Below are 17,294 nucleotides of genomic sequence, written 5' to 3' on the forward strand. Positions count from 1 at the left end.
GATTGGCAGTCAGCAGTGCTAAGCAAGCTATAAAGCAGCATTTGTCATTCGCATTTGTGCTTCCAAAATTCAGTTACCACATCAAATTGCCAAATACATGAAATTTGATTGTTTAATCAGAAGCTCAAGGATTCCAGAAAGCATACCTTTGACCAAATGTGAATGGAAATAAATAGAGGCAGGAAAATGACCAGTCTATTTACCATTCCTTGTCTCCAGAGATGCCGCCTGTCCCGCTGTGTTACTCCAGCATTTTGTGTCTATTTACCAGCAAGTCGTTCAATGTAGCATTGTCTGCACGGTTCATCCCGAAAATGCAGTCAAGCTGCATGAAGAACTCAGAGACCGTCTTCAGCTGATTAAAAGTAATTCCTTCATTTGGTTTCTTTTGTCACTTCCATGTTCAGGTCTCTTTGGGCCAATTGTGTTGCTGTCTAATTTTTCCCAACAGTTCTAACATTGCCGTGCTGGGATTCTCATATAAAAAACTAGATGAGTGCCAACAGAGGGAAGGCAAAAGCCTTGGGTATGCAAAATAAGCACTTTGCAGTCACTCTTGATTTACCAACACCTATTCACAGGCAACATGCCATTATTTGTTAAAGGACTCGAAGGGCCGAATGGCCTACTCCTGCACTTATTGTCTACTGTCTATTGACATTGCCCATGGGGAGGACACTGTGAAAATGTTATGCAAAACAAAGCTTTTCACTGTACCTCGGTACACGTGACAATAATAAACCAAAACCTATGTGATTTAATTTCATTTATGTATAGTTTTTTGGATAGTTCTATCCAGAGATGCTGCCTGCCCTGCTGCGTTACACCAGCATTTTGAGTCTATCTTCACCAGGATCATGCCTGGAATTGAAGGCTTTATTTCCAGGAGAGGTTGGACAAGTTTGGTTTGTTCTCATTGAAGCACAAGAAGCTGACAGGTGAGTTTATATAAATTAAAAAGATTATGAAGGCACAGCTAGGATAGATGGTCAGAATCATATTTCCTAGTGAAGGGTATTGTTGTTATACGGTATATACTTGTTATATGGTATATCTGATCTCTTTGGATAGCATGCAAAGTAAAGCTTTTCACTGTACCTCGGTGCATGACCATAATAAGCCTATGCCTAAACCTACAACTAGAGGGCATAGGTTTAAGATAATGAAACAGAATATAGAACTGGTGAGCACAGAAACAGATCCTTTGGCCTGCCATATCTGACCAATTGCATCTGCCTGCACCTGGGGCGTATCCCAGCATTGTTCATATATCTGTTCATGTGTGTCTCTTAAATGTTGCTCTTGCGCCTGCTTCTACCACCACCCCTGGCAGTGCATTCCAGACATGCACCGCTCTAAGTGTAAAAAAACTTTGCTCCACACATCGCCTTTAAACTTTACCCCTCTCACCTTAAACCCATGCCTTCTAGCATTTGACATTTCCACCCTGTGGGCAAATACTCTGAATATCTACCTTATTTCTGATGCTAATCATCTTATAAACTTTTTATCAGGTCTCCCCTCAGCCTCTGACGCTCCCGAGAAAACAATCTGTGTTTGTCCAACCTCTCCTTATCGCTAGTAAATCCCAATCCGGACAGCATTCCAGTGATTCTGTTCTGCACCCTATCCCAAATCACACGCTATTTCTATAGCGTGGTGATCAGAATTGCAGATAATACTTCAACTGTGGCCAAACCAAGGTTTTACACAACTGTACGGTGACAGACATTTTTAATACTCAATACCCCACGCAACGCCTTGCAAGGGAATCCTGCTGAAAGCATACAGTACCTTTAGGGAGCTGTGGAATAGCATTCCCACATCCCTCAGTATAGCAATGCTCCTAAAGATCCTGCCATTTATTGTATACTTCCCTCTTACGTATAACCTCTCAAATTTCAATACCTCACATTTGTCCAAATTTAATTCCATCTGCCATTTCTCCACCCACATTCCAACCGCTCTAGATTCCGCTGCATCCTTTGACAATTTTCCTCACTCTCCACCATTTTTTGTGTCGTCGACAAACTTAGTCATCAGGAGAGGGGATAGAGTTAAAGGAGATTCAAAGGGCCAGTTTTTCACATGAAGGCTGGCGGTTATATGGATTGCACTGCCTAATGGGATGGTGGAGGCAGATGCAGTTACAGTATTTGGACATGTGCTTATATAGGAAAGAGAATGAGGGGTACTGAACTAATGCAGACAAATAAGCCAAGCATTAGATGGACATTAGGTTAGCATGGACAAGTTGTACAGAAGGCCTATTCCTGTGCTATACACTCTGTGACTCTACTGTAAAGTGTGGTGACCAGAACAAAGAGGCAATAGTCCATATATAGCTAAACTTTGCGGAGTTGAATTCTTTGCCACAGAAGGCTGTAGAGGCCAAGTCAGTGGATGTTTTTTAAGGCAGAGATAGATAGATTCTTGATTAATACAGGTGTCAAGGGTTATGGGGAGAAGGCAGGAGAATGGGGTTAGGAAGGAGAGATAGATCAGCCATGATTAAATGGCAGAGTAACTTGATGGGTCACATGGCATAACTCTACTCCTATTCCTTATGGCCTTATGACCTTATGGCAAACTAGTGTTTTATGCATTCTGGTACAATATCTTGAAGAAGATATCTTATGGTATACATCTTGGGGTTTATAGTTTAGTTTAGAGATACAGTGTGGCAACAGGCCCTTCGGCCCACAGAGTACATCCCAACTTTTAATCACCCGTAAACTTGTTCTATGTCATCTCACTTTCACATCCTACACACTTGGGGCAATTTACAGAAGCCCATTAACCCACAAACGTGCACGTCTTTGGGTTGTGGGAGGAAACTTGAGCACCCGAAGAAAATCGGTTACAGGGAGGGCGTACAAACTCTGTACGCACAGCACCCGCAGTCAGGATGGAACCCAGGATATTGGCGCTGTGAGGCAGCAGCTCTACCGCAGGGTCAATGTGCTGCCACTGTGCCTTTTCCTTGAGGTTTACCCACCCTAATAAACCTTGAGGCCACCAATACCTCCTCTTTTGTAATTGCGGAAATGCTCCAAGACACCATTATTCATTTCACTTATTCCCCATCAATTGGTTAGCAATGAAGGGACGTGAAGGGTAGGGATGGGTTGTTTGTTGGCGTGGTGGGAGCAGGAAGCGATCAAAGGCTGAATACATTGAGATTAAAATGAAGCATCTGACCTGGTGTCGGCATGTGTACAATTCACAGCGGATTAAACGGAACACAATAGGTGCAGATGTGAACTGACGCAGATCTCTGTCCTGCTTCTGTGCTGTTACTGTTTTGCAACTATGAAATAAGAGGGGCACGGTGAAAGGATGCAAAAGATCGGTGGGTAACGTCAATCAAACAAAGACATTATTGTAAACATATCACAATAAAAGGTTTGTCAGAGGGAGGGTGTGGCTAAATAGGAATAAGGAAAAACGTGTTTAGTGAAGTAATGGAGAAGGCTGAGAAAGCAGTTGACACATATGCAGCGTTTCAAAACGCACTTGACAGAAAGGATAGGGAGATGCTATGTTTGTTAGGAAACCATCTGGTTCTTGAAAGAGAGGGATCGAGTACAAGAGCAATATGATTTAGGATGAACCTGTACAGAGCATTGGATGGGTCTGCATGTGATGATGCACAGAAAGGAGTGCGTAGCGTGGGGTGGCGGTGAGCTGTAGTGGAGCTGAGGAACTCACCTCTTAGTACTGCAGTTGTATTAAAGCACCTAACACAAAATGGATATGTTATTCGGCAGACTCCATTACCCCGACAAACCTTATTGGTAAGACCATGACAGAACTGGAATATCTACAGGAATATCCATGCTACATGTTACATCCAGTTCCAAACAAATTATAATGGTGAAGATAGACATGAAATGCTGGAGTAACTCAACGGGGCAAGGCAGCTTCTCTGGATAGAAGGAATGGGTGACGTTTCGGGTTGAGACCCTTCTTCAGAATGTAAGCCAGCATCTGCAGTTGCTTCCTACACAAATTCTAATGGTGTGGTCCTGAAACAACATCAACACGTGGTTAAAAGGCAAAGTACTGAAGTAACTCAGAGGGTCAGGCAGCTTCTGGGAAGGTAATGGATAGATGATCTTTCGGGTCAAGACCCTTCATCAGACTGATTGTATAAAGGGGGGAGAAATCTAGAAAAGAGGTGGGGTGGGGCGGGGCAAAGTCTGGCAAATGAAAGGTGGTTACAGATGAGAGGGGGTGGCAGATTTTGTGGACATAGGCTGGCGATGAAAAGGAGACAAGGTGAACAGGAGAAAAAGGTGTGTTACCCTTTATCGCTGGGGCTATCAAACTGTACAACTCCTCCCCCTTCTGTCATGAGGTACACTGAGTCCCCTCCACCCCACCCTCCCCCACCCACCTTCATAGTTATAGAGTGAGATGGGGTGGAAACAGACCCTTCGGCCCATCTTGCCCACACCAACCAACATGTCCCAGCCACATGTCCCACCTGCCTGTGTTTGGTCCATATCCCTCCAAACCGGTCCTATCCATTTACGTGTCTATCTGTTTCTTAAACATTGGGAAAGTCCCAGCCTCAAGTACCTCTTCTGGCAGCTTGTTCATACACCCACCACCCTTTGTGTGAAAAAGCTATACTGCTTAAATTCCTATTAAATCTTTTCCCCTTCACCTTAAACCTATGTCCTCTGGTCTTCGATTCACCTGCTCTGGGCAAGAGCAGGTGATTCACCTGCTCCTGCAGCTACCCAATCTATTCCTCTCATGAATGTTCGGTGAATCGGTCGCCTAGTCTCAGCTTGGTCTCACCAATGTAAAGGAGGCCATATTGTGAGTACCAAATACTGCATATAAAGCTCTCTTTCACCTGGAGGGGCTTCTGGGGTACTTGGATGGAGATGGAGGGACAAGTTATATCTCCTGCGGTTGCTGGGGTAAGAACATGAGTAGTGGGCGATTTGGATGGGAAGGGATGAGTGAACCAAGGAGAGGGAGTGGAATCTAAGGAGAGCGGCTGGGATGGGGATGGGTAAACATGCACGATTATTGTGTTCGGGGACCTCATAGTTATTTTTAAGGTGATCTAAGCACATCAAAGCTGCCAAATATCAGAAGGAACTGTAGATCACTCAAGAAATCAAATCCCAAATTTGTTCAGTAGAAGTGCCCACCTGAGACTCTTTCAAGTGGAGAAGATTGATGAGAATGAATAAAAACCTTCAAGATTACGAAGGATTTTTTTCAGCTTGAGTAGAGAAACACTATATCCTTCAGTTACAGAATCACCAATAAGGGATAATTTAGAATCAACACTAAATTCAAAGCCAGAATAACTCCTATTACACTGTAAGTTATTGGAGGTTGACCACTGCAGTACTGAGAATGACTGAAGCAGGGAATGGAAAAGACATATGAAATAACAGAAAATATTAGGACAGTTACAGGAAGGGGCAAAGCGATGTGTTTTACATATTTTTCATGATGGCACAAACATAGCATTGTAAGCATTTCTTGAAAGCATTTCCACTTCTATGAAATGGTATTACCTATTAGAGTTAATGAGGGTCATTTCAATGTAACCGAGGATCTGAAGTCAGTCTAGGTGCAAAGTCCCCCTGGCCCAAATCTTCCCTGTTCCTTCGGTAGACACAAAGTGCTGGAGTAACTCAGCAGGTCAGGCAGCATCGATGGAGACAAAGAATGGATGACGTTTCGGGTCGGATCCCTTCTTCAGTCTGAAGGAAAACAAAACGTTTTCAAAAACAAAACAAAACCCCACCCTTTGAGTGAACAAGCTACCCCTCAGATTCCTATTAAATCTTTTCCCCTTCACCTTAAACCTATGTCCTCTGGTCCTCGATTCACCTCCTCTAGGCAAGAGACTCTGATCTTTATTTTCTATTCTTCTCAGAGCTGTGTTCTCCCATTCCTTTGTTTGGGGCCATTCTATTTCAACAGGTATAAGTAGGTGAAGTCCAGTGGCCAGTGTTCCCACCCTGATAGATGGGAAGCCAGTGCATGCTGGTGCTGCTCTATTGCATTTTAGGATGCAGGGCATCCAGAAGTGTAGGCACCAAGGCAGACAATGCTGCTGCTGGTCAGGCCTACACCATCCCTCCACAATGGGACCTCCACCAGAAATGTGGGTTAGTACTGGTGCCGGGTTCTCAGATGAAGTAGCTCAACATCATGCCTAATGTGGCCAGAAATGTTCCCTGCACTGGTTTATGAGCTGTCATCTGGTGCACTCCTCCAGTATAGTCTTGACAATCTATGTGCAGTGAAGTTAAAATCAAATTTGTTCCACTTGTTCAGATATGGGTGCACGTTGAATTGTTATTTATATGTAAATGTGCACATTGTATTGGAAGAGCACATTTTCACGTGAATACACTGCTTCCTTTGTGCGGCTTATATCCTGGTGCGAGTATGTGAAGAGTGCAGCTACGATATGAGTTAATTTATTCTGGATTAAGCAAATGTGATTAAAAAAAATGAAAAGCTGTTCCAGTTTCAAAGACTGCAATTTTAAAACAAAATTAAATGAACATCTTTGCTAAGCCCAAACCTAACTCTGTCACGACATTTTGCATCTCAATCAGTGTTAACGTAAGATAGGTAACGAGGAAATGCTTCTGGCTGTCAGCATGTCTTTAGCAGTGCGGCTTTAAGAAGCCTCTGCACAGGCGTAACAGTCATTTGCAGAGCTTGCTGTTGCAGCCTGCAGAATTCTGCTTGCTCAGTATTTCAGTCGTAAGAAGACAGGGCACACACTGCACATCTTCCTGATGAGCAGACCTGAAGAAACTTCTTCCAATTATTCTCTTTTTCTGGTTCTGTGGCCTTTACTGAACAGTAATTGAAACTCGTGTGCAATGGGTTTCTTCCCGAACTTTATTCATCTGGTTAGAAGGATGCTGATGATTTGATGACAGGACAGTACGGCAGTCTCACCGGTGAGTAATTATGCCTTTTACTCTACAATATTTATATTTTGCTCCATTTTAGTGACATTCCCTGCACAACTGCGTTATTCTTAATTTCAGCTGATTCCAGAGAAAATCTCGAAAGGCATAATACTTAGCAGTCTTTAGGTTTGCAATCAATAATCATCTACAATTGAAAATAGAGACATTTTGTTGCTTGTTTTCAAGATATTATTTCACCAATTTTCTGGCATTATTTCCAAAGCGATGCAGGCTTGCAGAAAATGTTCAAACTTCTGATATCTGCAAGGAGCGTATGATTCAGACTAACGTCAGGGATGCATATTCAAAGTTTAAGTCATGATTATTATTTTAATTTTGGCTGAGCATCAGATATAAGCTCAGACATTACACGTACTGTTTGACCTGCTTGTGGAACATATATTTTAAAGCTCTCTTACCAGAAAGTGTCAGAACAGAAATTCCAAAACAAAAATGGTCATGCATTATCAAGAATTCTGCATAGATCATCAAGATTGGGAAAGTTAATGGTGAAACCATTTATCACAAAATGATTAAGAGAGTATCGAACTTTCAATCGACCTGTTAGATCGTCTTGCAAATGACAGCATGCAAGTGACAGCAGTTTCTGTGATTCTTGGGTTGGCTTCCAGAACCCCAAGAGTGCCTTAGAATTCCTTTGAACATAGAGGACATTAGTTGCCAGGCATCCTTCACTGAGAAGGTATCCATGTACAAGCAAAGGGCAGATCTACACAGAGGGCAACTGAGCTATAACATGACACAGAAACCAGTTGTTCCTTTTACAAAGAATCCATGACCAGGACTCTTCTCAAACACCAACGGGTCGGGGCGAACAAGCAAATCTGTGAAGCTGACGGACCAATGAGGTCAACCAAGGAGGATGCTGAAAACCTCTGTGGTATTTTCGCTGCCAATGTAACTTATGTCATATCATTTTCTTCTGACTGAAATGGGATAAAACTACAAAAAGGTTGAAAGAAAGAAGTGGCGTGGCATGGTTTTGTCATTTGAAATGGCAATTGATGCTGGCGAGAAGGTTCTCAAAGTTGTTCTATAATTACTTGGGTCCTGAGGTCTCTGTTGTTAATGGAGATGAATGGAAGTCAAGGTATTCACCTTATTTAACCACCAACCATAAGGACCTGCTATAAGGAAAATTTAGAGTTATGCAGCACAGAAACAGGCCCTACAGCTCAACATGCCCATGCTGACCAAGATGCTTCTAGCAACAATAGCCCAACCTGCCTGTGTTTGGCCCATATCCATCCATATCCGTTGTGTCCTTGGGCAAGACACTTCACCCACCTTTGCCTGTGTGTGAATGTGTGTGAATGTGTGTGAGTGACTGGTGGTGGTCGGAGGGGCCGTAGGCGCAGATTGGCAGCCACGCTTCCGTCAGTCTGCCCCAGGGCAGCTGTGGCTACAGAAGTAGCTTACCACCACCGAGTGTGACTGAGGAATGAATGAATAATGCGATGTAAAGCGCCTTGAGCATTAGAAAGGTGCTATATAAATCCCATCCATTATTATTATTATCTAAACCTTTCCTATTAAGCACCTGTTCAAATGCATTTTAAATGTTGTTATAGTACCTGCCTCAACTCCTCCTCAGGCAGTTTATTCCACATACCCACCACACTCTGTTATAAAGTTGCCCCTCAGGTTCCTATTAAATCTTACCCTTCACTTTAAACCTATGTCCTCTGGTTTCTTTTTTCCCCTATTCTGGGTAAAATAATTCACCCTATCTGTTCTTGTCATGTTCTTCTACACCTCTATATAATCACCCCTCATCCTCCTGTTCTCCAAGGAATCAAGTCCTAGCCTGTCCAACTTCTCCCGATACCTCAGGAAAAGATCCCAAGTCAGTCTGAATGTTGACGATTGAGAAAATGTTATCTTGCTTCATCTGACCACCTCTCAGTCTGATATTCAGTGATGTTACTGTGAAAGGTTGACACATAAGGCTCAAATGCCAATTACTGGCCTGTTAAAGTTTGTCTTACATAATTGTGGGACAAGCATTGTAGAAGTAAGGGAATTTCAGAGAACACAGAACAATGAGCAAATCTGAAAATTAAACAGTGAAAGTATCCTGAGTTGGTTCATGCAGAGTCTAAAGACACAGACATTAAATGTACTCTCTTCCACAAGTTGTTGAAGGGCATACTTTTACTTGGCCTCTTGCACCATATGTGTCACTACCATTATCTTTAAAGACCTCCAGTAAAGATACTGCCTGTTGAAATTTGTGATTCACTACATCAATATCCGCATGAAGACTTGTAAAATTTCAACTGCATTTTGATTCTTTTTTTAATGTACAAGAGACGGTTGGAAAACAGTAAGCAGGAATTTAAATCAAGTTTTCAACAGGGAAGTTATTACCTCAGGGAGATCTCCGTACCCTGAAAAATATTTAATAGTTTCCTGCTACGATAAATCCATTCCTGTGGAAAAAGGGCTCCTAAAATCTACACTTCCTGTACTTTGTCACTTTGTCAGAATGAAAAAGTCTGTAGTCTGAAGAAGTCAGTAGTAACTAAGAAATATGTAAACATTTCTAAATTCTTTCAAATAGACCACAACATATTATCTCAGGCCACAGAGAGTATGCAGCATCAGAAATATTTGTGCCTCATTTGTTGCTTCAGTCCAACATTAATATTCTAGAGGAGATGTTACCATTTAATTTATACCTGTAGATCCATGAGGAATATATGAGAAGGAAACAATGGCTCTCTCCTCTCATGGAAGTTTGGATGAGTGAAAATGTCTTTGACGTGAGAATATCCTCCTATGTCATTATAAGAAATAATATTTTGCTGAAATATTATTTCTTATAATGACATAGGAGGATATTCAGCCTATGCCAGCTCCCAGAAGTGTAATCAAATCCTGGCACATCCCATTTGCCTGCACCCCATAGAAATCTGGATGGGAGCGGCAGTACATGTAATTGGACCTTGGCCATCTTCACTAGTTTTAGGTTCACAAGTCAATGAGAATATTGATATTGGAGGCATCTCAGAACATGGGTGATGACCAAAGAAAACAAAATGTCAAAGCTGAGATGGAAAATATTTGGAAACAACAGGCACAGGATCAGAGGCGAGGAACCGTGTTATTAATAAGAAGTGATCAAGCTGGGAATAGAAATGATTAAGGCTTAAACATATTGATGGAAGCGAATATTAGTGGCAGATTATTGATTGTTCATTGTGACAGAGTTTACAGTGCAGGAAATAGGCCATTCAGTCAATTGATTTTTTGTTGCTATTTTTTGATTTTGCGCAAGTACCAGCCATTTTCACACCATCTGAGTCGATGAGCATCAACTCATGCACGTAGCTGTTTTTTTGGTTGCTATTTTAGAATGCCAATGCAAAGTGGACAGATCATTGAAAAAGTTGAGAAATAGGTGGATAATTGAGAGATAGATCTGGCATGGGGGAAGAGGAGGAGATGGGGAAGGGGGGGGGGGGGGGAACAAATGTGCATACCCACATTTTGGGTATGCAAAACAAAGAATTTCACTCGACGCATGTGACGATAAAATATTCATTCATTCATTCGAAACAAAGTAATATGTCGGTCATGGGGGCAATTTCAACTGCATGGCAGACAGGGAAGATCTGAGGTAGACTGAAGTGAAGGGTAAGAGGCAGTGAGGAATAAGTTCAATAGGAATCATTTGATCATGCCCTTCATTCAGGGACTGCACTGAATCATCCCATTCATTGCTGGTGTGAATCGTACAAATTGGTGGCATCCGTATTTCTACTCTCTCTTTGATAAAACTCTGTACAGCATCCCAAAGTTAACGGAGTAAATTTCTGAGGCAGATTGCACTGCACTGGTAATAAGTTGCTTTACACCACAGATTGTGGATGAATTTTAAAGCTGACGTTCTTAATAATATTATGTAGGATGATGCACCTAGATTTTCTTTTTCCACTTAAAGTAAAATTACAAAGGACTTTAAGGGGCTTCCGAAAAAAGAGAACATTGATCGCATTAAAGGATGTTTTGTGTATGACTATGGCCTAAAAACAATAAAGGGGATGGCGCAGTGCCGTAGCTGGGAGAGCTGCTGCTTCACAGCACTGGAGACCCAGGTTTGATCCTGATTTTGGGTGCTGTCCGTGTGGTATTTGCACCTTTCCTTAGGGTTCTCCAGTTTCCTCCAACACTGAAGACTTGCAGGTTTGTAGGTTAGTTGGCCTCTGTAAAATTGCCCCCAGTATGTGAAGAGTAGATGAGAAAGTGGAATAACACAGAACTAGTGTGAATGGGTGATAAATGGTCAGTGTGGACTCAGTGGGCTGAAGGGCTTGGTTCCATGTTCTGTCTCTAAACTCTGAACTCTACCTAATACAACACATATAATGGAATTTTTACGTGGCTTCACGGGGATGAACATTGATTGATAACCAACATTTAACATTTGTATACATTCTCCTTCTTTACCAAAAATTGCAGCAGGATCTTGATCGGTTAGACAGGTAGGCATAAGGAATGTTTAATGGAATTTAATGCAGAGAAATGTGAGGTGTTGCATTCTGGAAGTCTAACATGGGCAGGACCTACACAATGAATGGTAGGGATCTGGGGAGTGTTGTAGAGCAGAGGGATCGAGGAGTGCAGGTACATAGTTCCTTGAAAGTGGCGTCACAGGTAGATAGGGTGGTCATAAAGGCTTTTTGGTATTGTGTTCAGTTTTGGGCACCATGTCACAGGAAAGATGTTGTCAAGCTGCAAAGGGTGCAGAGAAGATTTACGAGGATGTTGCCAGGATTTGAGGGAATGAAGCTACAGGGAGAGGTTGGCCAGGGTAGGACTTTATTCCTTGGAGTGCTGAGTGGAAATCCTGAGTGGAATGGATCAAATAAATGCACAGAGTCTCTTGCCCAGAGAAGGGGAATCAGGGACCCGATGACCTAGGTTTAATGTGTGGGAGGAGGTAGGTGGAGGGAAGGGGGGGTGGGGGGGGGGGGGGGGGGGGGAGATCTAATAGGAACTGGGTAGCTTTATTATGCAAAGGGTGGTGGATGTATGGAAGGAGCTGCCAGAAGAGATAGTTGAGGCACGTACTATTGCAATGTTTAAGAAACATTTAGACAGGTACATGGATAGGGTAGGTTTAGAGGGATATGGGTCAAAGCAGGCAGGTGGGATTAGTTAGTGTAGGTCAATGTGGGCACATTGGGCCGAAAGGCCTGTTTCCACACTGTACGACTCTATGACAATGACTCTAAAGCTGATTTTAAAATTGCTTACAATACATGCGCTCTATGGTAATAATATTACACTATTCATCCTACTTTGTGTCCAATGTTTTTTTGCTTTTGAAATATTTTGTGCACAAGCTGGAAGAATTAGATATTTAGAAAGCCCTTTGGCCAGATGAAATATATTTGAGAATCATAATAATATTAGATAGAGATACTCGTTGATATTTTCTGAGCTACATAAATAATGGAATATTGCCTGAGGACTGGGGTCCCAGGAATGAAAGAAAAGTATAAAGACCATGATTGTAGGTCATACAATTGGGAAGTTTAATAGATTGCCCTTTATACAATATTATATATGAACACAATAGAAAGTTGAATGTTACATCAGTTTCCAGTTTGGAAATAATGACACCAGTGACTGATATTTACATTTTATTCATTTATAGGATCCAGGCATCACCGCTGAGAGCAGCTTATATTTTCTATGTGTAATTACTCTCGCGAATATAGTCATGAGCCACTTTCTTGAAGTGCAGCAATCTTTACAGTGACGGTACTCCCACAGTAATGTTGTGAATGACGTTCTTGGACTTGGACAGAGTACATTGTGGCTATTTCTTTTGAAGTTGTGATATATGATATTATAAATGACACTTTAGAAGTTTGCATGTCACATCAGTTACCAATTATGACAACGGCAACTTGTATTCACCTTTTATTTATTTACATAATCCAGGGATATTGTGGTAGTGACATCCCCTTGCACCTTTTACCTTTATCTTTCCAGGTAATTGAATTGGGAGACAAAGCCAAAGAAAGCGCTGGTGAGTGGCTGTTATGCAATTGTACATGAAGTGAATAATGGATGGATTTTTATATATAGCGCCTTTCTAATACTCAAGGCGCTTTACATCGCATTATTCATTCACTCCTCAGTCACACTCGGGGGTGGTAAGCTACTTCTGTAGCCACAGCTGCCCTGGGGCAGACTGACGGAAGCGTGGCTGCCAATCTGCGCCTACGGCCCCTCCGACCACCACCAGTCACTCACACACATTCCCACACATTCACACACAGGCAAAGGTGGGTGAAGTGTCTTGCCCAAGGACACAACGACAGTATGCACTCCAAGCGGGATTCGAACCGGCTACCTTCCGGTTGCTGGCCGGACACTTAGCCCATTGTGCCATCCGTCGTCCCAAAGATGTGAATGGATTAGGTGATGCCTTTCAGGCAGGAAGCTTTACCCTGAGAGTTATTATGTTTCTAGCTGCACTTACCAGGCAAGATGAGAGTTCTCCATCAGAGCCTTGAACTGTGCGCTATTGTGTTAGAAACATAGAAACATAGAAACATAGAAAGTAGGTGCGAGATTAGACCACCAGGCCCGTCGAGCCCGCACCGCCATTCGCTCATGGCTGAACACTAAACAGACACACTTACCCACAAACAGTAGACACAAGACACAGAACACAAGACACTACCCTCCCCTTTATACCGCTATCACCCCTTTCCACCCCAAAAACCTCGTGATCTCCTGGGAGAGGCAAAAAACCGGATAAAAACCCAGGTCCAATTCGGGAAAAAAATCCGGGAAATTCCTCTCCGACCCCAATCCAGGCGATCGACACTTGTCCAGGAGATCACTCAGGTCTTACTATACTAACCATACCTAGGTCCATATCCCTGCCCTCTCCCCGTAGCCCCTTATCCCCTTGGCAGCTAAAAAACCATCTATTTTAGTCTTAAATATATTTAAAGTTTCTGCTTCCACTGCTCCCTGGGGCAGTGAATTCCATAAATTAACCACCCTCTGGGTGAAGAAGTTCTTCCTCATCTCCGTTTTAAAAGAGCCCCCCCTTATTCTGCAACTATGTCCCCTAGTTCTAGTTTCCCCGATCATTGGGAACATCCTCGGTGCATCCACCCGATCAAGGCCCCTCACGATCTTATATGTTTCAATGAGATCGCCTCTCATTCTTCTAAACTCCAAAGAGTAGAGTTCCAGCCTACTTAACCTTTCCTCATATGTCAATCCCCTCATTGCAGGAATTAATCTTGTAAACCTTCGCTGCACTGCCTCCAGGGCTAGTACATCCTTTCTTAAGTATGGACCCCAGAACTGTACACAGTATTCCAAATGTGGTCTCACTAATACTGTGTACAGCTGCAGCAAGACCTCCGTGTTTTTATACTCAATCCCCCTAGCAATAAATGCCAAAACTCCATTGGCCTTCCTGATTGCTTGCTGCACCTGCATACTAACTTTTAGTGATTCATGTACTAATACCCCTAGATCCCTTTGCGTTGCATTACAACGCAGCTCCTCCTCATTTAGAAAATAACTTGCCCTATCATTTTTTTTCCCAAAGTGAATGACTTCACATTTATTAGTATTAAACTTCATCTGCCAAGTTGTTGCCCACTCACCTAGCTTATCTATATCCTTTTGCAGACTCTTCCTATCCTCCTCATCCCCTACTTTTCCTCCCATTTTTGTATCGTCCGCAAATTTTGATATATTACACTTGGTTCCCTCCTCCAAATCATTTATATAAATTGTGAACAACTGGGGTCCCAGCACCGACCCTTGCGGAACCCCGCTAGTTACCGGTTGCCATCCCGAGTATGAACCATTTATCCCCACTCTCTGCTTCCTATTTGTTAGCCAATCCTCTACCCATGCTAATATATTACCCCCAATCCCATAATTTTTTATTTTTAGCAATAGTCTCTTATGTGGCACCTTGTCAAAAGCCTTTTGGAAGTCCAAGTATACCACATCCACCGGTTCCCCTTTATCCACCCGGGTTGTTACTTCCTCAAAGAATTCGAGCAGATTCGTTAAACAGGACTTCCCCTTCACAAAACCATGCTGGTTCTGTCCGATGAAGTCATGTTTATCCAAGTGCCCCGTTAGTGTTTCTTTAATAATTGTCTCTAACATTTTACCCACCACCGATGTTAGACTAACCGGTCTATAGTTACCCGCCTTCTGTTTACTTCCTTTTTTAAATATAGGTGTTACATTGGCCATTTTCCAATCCACTGGGACCGTTCCTGCCTCCAGGGAGTTTTGGAAAATTATCACCAATGCATCCACAATCCCCACCGCTATCTCCCTCAAGACCCTTGGATGTAATCCATCAGGCCCAGGGGATTTATCCTCCTTCAGTCTCATTAATTTCCCTAATACCACCTCCTTGGTGATCTTAATAGTATTTAGCTCCTCCATTCCTACCGCCCCCTGTTTATCCAGCGTTGGAATATTTTTTGTGTCTTCTATGGTGAAGACTGATACAAAATACTCGTTTAATGCCTTTGCCATTTCCATGTTCCCCACCAACAACTCTCCAGTCTCACCCTCCAATGGACCAACGTTCACCTTAGCCACCCTTTTTCTTTTTATATAGCTATAAAAACTCTTACTATTAGTTTTTATGTTGTTTGCTAATTTCCTTTCATAGTCTATTTTCCCCGTCTTAATTAATCTCTTAGTTATTTTTTGCTGACCTTTAAATGCTTCCCAATCCTCTACCCTCCCACTATCTCTGGCTACCTTATATGCCCTTGCCTTCAGCCGAATACTATCCTTTATAGTTTTACTGAGCCATGGCTGACTGTTCTTACCCTTACCCCTTTTTTTCTTCATAGGAATAATTTTTTCTTGAAGGTTATACAGTAGACCCTTAAACGTACACCACTGCTCATGTACCGTCTTATTCTTGAGTCTGCTATCCCAGTCAACTTTGATCAGCTCATTCCTCATACCTTCATAATCCCCCTTATTTAGACTAAGCACCCTAGCCTGAGTTTCAACCTGCTCCCCTTCTATTTGAATATGGAATTCGACCATATTGTGGTCACTTGTTCCCAACGAGTCCCTAACTATGACATTTTTAATTAATCCTGCTTCATTACACAGGACCAGATCCAAGATTGCCTCCCCCCTTGTCGGTTCTGTAACATACTGTTCTAGGAACCCGTCTCTAATACATTCTATAAACTCTTCCTCTAGTCTACCCTGCCCAGTTTGGTTTGCCCAATTAATATGAAAATTGAAGTCCCCCATGATTACAGCAGTTCCCTTTTTACATGCGTCAACTATTTGCAGATTTATGTTCTGACTAACAGCGTCACAGCTATTTGGAGGTCTATAAATTACACCCACTAGTGTTTTTTTTCCCCTTGTTATTCTCTATCTGTACCCAAGCTGTTTCACTATCCTGATCCTTCAACGCAATATCCTTCCTCTCTATTGCCGTTATTCCCTCCCTTATTAAAAGGGCCACCCCTCCTCCCTTTCTTTCCTGTCTATCTTTCCTAATTGTCGAGTACCCCTCTATATTTAACTCCCAGTCCTGATCCCCTTGCAGCCATGTCTCCGTAATGGCCACAATATCATAACTATATATACTTAATTGCACCGTTAATTCATTTATCTTATTACGAATACTCCGTGCATTTAGATAAAGCACTTTCAGATGATTTTTACTACCCTTCCTTTCCGTTTTTGCCCCTTTTACATCTAGAGCTTTATCTTCACACATTCTGTCTCCTGTCACATTTTGACTTTCCGCTTCCCCACTGATACCCTGCTCTATTTCCTCTACCCCTGCCGTTATTACCCCCCTTGATACCTCCCCCCCGCTACTTAGTTTAGAAAGACTTTGGAAATTCATATTCTTGCAACTATTTATGCAATTTGTCCGATTCCAGGACAAGGGGTCACAGTTTATAGATAAGGGGGAAATCCTTTAGGACCGAGATGAGAAAAACATTTTTCACACAGAGAGTGGTGAATCTCTGGAACTCTCTGCCACAGAGGGTAGTTGAGGCCAGTTCATTGGCTATATTTAAGAGGGAGTTAGATGTGGCCCTTGTGGCTAAAGGGATCAGGGGGTATGGAGAGAAGGCAAGTACAGGATACTGAGTTGGATGATCAGCCATGATCATATTCAATGGCGGTGCAGGCTCGAAGGGCCGAATGGCCTACTCCTGCACCTATTTTCTATGTATCTATGTATCTATGTAATCTTTTGATCAATTTGGCCCTCAGGATATTGACGATAGGTGATTCAGTGAG

General features: G+C 42.5%; 1 protein-coding gene across 4 annotated transcripts in view; it reads left to right on the top strand.

Annotated features, from left to right (window-relative positions):
* The first annotated feature begins 6,624 nt into the window (after positions 1 to 6,624).
* The window catches only part of LOC116980744 (galactosylgalactosylxylosylprotein 3-beta-glucuronosyltransferase 1-like), a 111,363-nt gene continuing 100,693 nt past the window's right edge, over positions 6,625 to 17,294 (top strand). The window contains exons 1-2 of one of the 4 annotated variants that reach the window (XM_033033282.1): positions 6,625 to 6,956; positions 12,996 to 13,032. The gene's annotated coding sequence lies outside the window, so the exon portion shown is untranslated. Of the gene's footprint in view, positions 6,957 to 12,937; positions 13,033 to 17,294 lie in introns of those variants that run through there. The other 3 variants (XM_033033283.1, XM_033033280.1, XM_033033284.1) reach the window with 3 other exon arrangements.

The sequence above is a fragment of the Amblyraja radiata genome, chromosome 14, assembly GCF_010909765.2.
Source record: "Amblyraja radiata isolate CabotCenter1 chromosome 14, sAmbRad1.1.pri, whole genome shotgun sequence".
NCBI classification, from domain to species: Eukaryota; Metazoa; Chordata; class Chondrichthyes; order Rajiformes; family Rajidae; genus Amblyraja; species Amblyraja radiata.